Source organism: Marmota flaviventris, chromosome 5 (assembly GCF_047511675.1).
Source record: "Marmota flaviventris isolate mMarFla1 chromosome 5, mMarFla1.hap1, whole genome shotgun sequence".
In the NCBI taxonomy this organism is placed as follows: Eukaryota; Metazoa; Chordata; class Mammalia; order Rodentia; family Sciuridae; genus Marmota; species Marmota flaviventris.
In genome coordinates, this window is record NC_092502.1 from 108,255,317 (window position 1) to 108,259,793 (window position 4,477).

Genomic DNA, 4,477 nt, shown 5'->3' on the forward strand with positions numbered 1-4,477 from the left:
GAACCTATTGGCTTGAGGCTCCCCAATGGATTATGGGCAGGGGCTCTTTGTGGTCCTCAGCTCTGAGGGCAGGTAGAAAATACTGTGAAAAGTGGTGGGTTGGCATTATGAATCCAGATACGGTCCTGGGTTGAAGGGCTTTCCCCGCTTTCTCCACCAGGAGGCACCTTTGCTCTACACCACACATGGGGCTTCCCGCCCAAGGCACAATGGGAGACTGAGCAATCTCCCATTAGGAGGAAGTTAGGGAAAGGAAGGAAGTACTTGAGTGTGCCTGCATTAGACAGTCAGGACAGCCACAGGGAATGACAGTAGCATGTCGGCACAATGGGGCAAGAATACAGGGTAAAGATAGGCTTGAAGTGGTCGGTGACCAGCCCCTTGGTGCCTGCCACAATCTGCAGTATGCACCGTGTGTCAGTAGACCTGCATTCTAGTCTTCATTCTGCCAGAACTATTATCACTCAGGGCTGTGTCACCATGTCCTGCTGTGGTCTGTTTCTGAGGCTGGCTTTGAGCTCCCGATCCTCCTGCCTCAGCCTCCCAAGTCGCTGGGATTACAGGCATGCAACACCACACCCAGCAGTATCTTTGTTCTTAATGCAGACAAGGTAAGTGTTTGAAGCCCCTAAAATCAGAATTATAAACCTAATGGAGATCCTGTTGGGACCCATATCCTGTCTTCAGATTCGGATATAATTTGTGTGCTAGGGCCCTCTGGTGGCGACTCTATATTAATACTATCTCTGAGCGCACAGCGCACAAACACACACACACACACACACACACACACACACACACTGCATAGAAGAAAAAAGAAAGTTTAAAGAAAGACAGCAGTGGGGCTGGGGTTGTGGCTCAGTAGTAGAGTGAGGCCCTGGGTTTGATTCTCAGCACCCTGTAAAATAAATAAATAAAAATGGAGGTGCTGTATCCATCTACAACTAAAAAATTAAAAAAAAAAAAGAAGGTAGGAAAGGCGATCTACCAGAATTCTAACAAGTATTATTTCTGCGGGAAATATTTAGTAGTAATTTTCAAATTTTCTCCTTAAACTTTTCTGTATTTACCAAAATACAAGTTTTACCAAAATATAAACAAGTAAATAAGGATATATTCTTGTTATGAAACATTTGTTTAGGGTTAACATTCTTAAACTTAGAGACATAAGGACATTCTATTCTTATTCTAAAAGTAGCTTTTCTCATTGTATCTTTTAAAGATATTTCTATGCTAACATTTATAGTTCAAACTAATTTAAATGTATATTAATTTTGTTTTATATTATTTTGGTTTTGGTACTGGGAATTGAAACCAGGGCATTTAACCACAGAACCACATTCCCAGCCTTTTTAATTTTTATTTTGAGACAGGGTTTCACTAAGTTGCTTGAGACTGGCTTTGAACTTGCAATCCTCCTCTTCAGCCTCCCAAGTTGCCAGGATTACAGAAGTGTACTACCATGCCTGGTTGTTTGAATATTAACTTTAGAGAAAGAGATTATTATTTTAAACAGAAAATGTACTGTTACTTATCAGTTCACTCAGATACATCCTTTCAGGGGAAATATTTATTTCCATCAAAGAAGATAAGTATAATAATGAGGTGAGTCATTTCCTCCTTTTTTCCCCCCTCTCTTTGCATATGTCACTTCCTCTTTAATGAGAATATTTTATCTTATAAAGAGCTGTGGCGCTTGAGAACCAGAGAGAGACAGAGAGAAGAATGTGCAGCTCACTCACCTCTGATCATGACTTTGGTAAACCCTCAGGCACCTTGTTGGGCTCCCCTTTGAGAAGCCTAAAACTGGAAGCAGGTTAGTGAGTTCTTTAAAGGAGAAGGCTGCATAGACCTAAGGCAGTGAGGCTGAAACTTATAACAAAATATATATCTTAATGAATCCTCCGTAGAAAACTAGAAGGTGGACATGCTTTTAAAAATTTGAGCTTTTTATATTAAGACACCACACACATACACACTGTAAAATATCCCAGCAATGTGAAAAGGCCTAGTCCTCTATTCTATCTCCAAAGGAAATTACACTGGCAGTCGTGGGTGTATTCCAATGATATTTTACTGATATTAATGAATACCAGCACACATCTGTCCCCTTTTAATAAGGTGCAAGTGAGAACACACTATATACATACTCTTTGGTGTCATGTAATTTTAACAAAAATCTAACAGGATGTCTAGTAGATTTTTCTTTTCTTTTTTTGCACTGGGATTTGAACTCAGGGGCACTTAACCATTGAGCCACATCCCAGCCCTTTTTTATATTTTATTTAGAGACAGGGTCTTGTTGAGTTGCTGAGGCTGGCTTTAAACTTGAAATCCTCCTGCCTCAGCCTCCTGAGCCACAGGATTACAGGCATGTGCCTTCATGCCAGGCTTAGACTTTTTCATTTTTAACATAATGAGACTTTAGTAGAATTAAAAAAAAAAAAAGATGGAAAAATTTGAATTTCTGGCAATATGATAAATTGATATCCCAAAATGTATTTTTTCCTATTAAAACATAAGTGCTAAATAAAATATATTTTTTTAATGTATGCCTGAGAAGATTAAAAGTTAGGGAAATACAAGAAGGGCAGGAGCCTACGGCCATACCACCCTGAACGCGCCCGATCTCGTCTGATCTCGGAAGCTAAGCAGGGTCGGGCCTGGTTAGTACTTGGATGGGAGACAAGAAGGGCAGGAGCCCAGGGAGTCCTGGAGTAAGTGCTGAAGTTGGGGCTATCCTGAGGGGATCTGCTTCTCCCTTGTGTCCCCAAATTTCTGCTTTGGTTTGTTTTAAATGTCATGACAAATTATATATAACTTGCTGCATATAAGTTTAATTTTTTTCTTTTCTTTTTTTTTTTTTAATTTTTTGAGATGAATTCTCACTGTGTTGCCCAGGCTGGTCTCAAACTCTTGGGCTCACATGATCCTCCCATCTCAACCTTCCGAGTAGCTGGGACTACAGATGTGCACCACCAGGCCCAGCTCACCTATTTTCAAGTCTTCATTTCAAGTGGCATTAAGCACATTCATCATGTTATGTCACTATCACTAGTTTCAAAACCATATCACCTGAAATAGAAACTCCGTGACCTTTAAGCAGTACCCCCCCACTTCCCCTCCCCAGCCAACCCACTGCTATTTAACTTTCTGCCTCTGAATTTGCCTGGAAGATACCTCGTCTTAAGTGGGATCTTGCAATCTTTGCCCTTTTGTGTTGGCTTAGTTTCCTTAGCATAATGTTTTCAATGTTTATCCATGTTGTAGTTTCTCAGAATGATCAATCTTGTTATGGCTCAATAATACTCCATTGTGTGTATATGCTGCATGTTGCTTATCCATTCGGTTGACAGACACTTCAGTAATTACTTAATGTAAACAGATCAAACCCAAATTAGACATAGATTAGCTGAGTGGATTTTTAAAAGATTGTCCATATGCTATCTACGAGAGACTCACTTTACATCTAAGGACACACATAGGCTAAAAGTGAAAAATGAAAGATATTCCACACAAATGTAAATCCCAAAGAGATCTGGGTGATGGTGCTTGTATCAGACAAAACAGACTCTAAGACCAAAACAACACCAGAAAAGTAACAAATATAAACCATAAAAAAGTAACAAATGTAACAATAATGGCAGCATTAGAATCTCAGTACCTCCAGGATCCTGCTATAAACATCCTTCTACAGTAGTTCCCCCTTATCCTTGATTTCACTTTCTCAGGTTTCAGTCAACCTCAATATGAAAATAGTAAATGGGAAATTCTAGAAATAAACAGTTCATATTTTAAGTTGCACAGCCATTCTGAGAGTATGATGAAGTTTTGTGTGTCCCATCCATCTCACTTAGGAGATGAATTTGTGGAGCACATGACAACATACACACCATCTGCCTGTTAGTCATTTAGTGGCCATCTGGGTTATCAGATCAACTGTCCTGTTATCGAAGCGCTTGTGTTCAAACCGTTTTTAAATTTAATGGCCCCAAAGGATGTGAGTCTGACAATTCAGATATGCCAAGGAGAAGCCACAAAGAGCTTTCTTTAAGTGAAAAGGTGAATGTTTATTCCAGGTAGGTGCATACAGAAGAAAATACAATAGATGGAGGGTACAGGACTCTCTGTTTCACATCTACTGGGATGTCTTGGACTTGGATAAGAGGGGACTATTACATTCACAAGCTTGTGTCAAGGTGTTCATTTAAAAAAAAAAATTTTAACTGTCGATGGACCTTTGTTTTATTTATTTATTTATATGTGGTGCTGAGAATTAAACCCAGTTCCTTGCACAGGCTAGGTAAGCACTCTACCACTGAGCCACAACCTCAGCCCTCATTTTTTTTTTAAACCAATCTTATCTTTTTATTCAAATGGATTTAAAACTTTTTTTTTAAAGAGAGAGAGAGAGAATTTTTTAATATTTATTTTTTAGTTTTCGGCAGACATCTTTATTTTATTTGTATGTGGTGCT

The 4,477-nt window shown here is 39.2% G+C and overlaps 1 pseudogene; it reads left to right on the top strand.

Annotated features, from left to right (window-relative positions):
• The first annotated feature begins 2,596 nt into the window (after positions 1 to 2,596).
• Positions 2,597 to 2,710, top strand: LOC114086650 (5S ribosomal RNA; annotated as a pseudogene).
• The last annotated feature ends 1,767 nt before the right edge of the window (positions 2,711 to 4,477 follow it).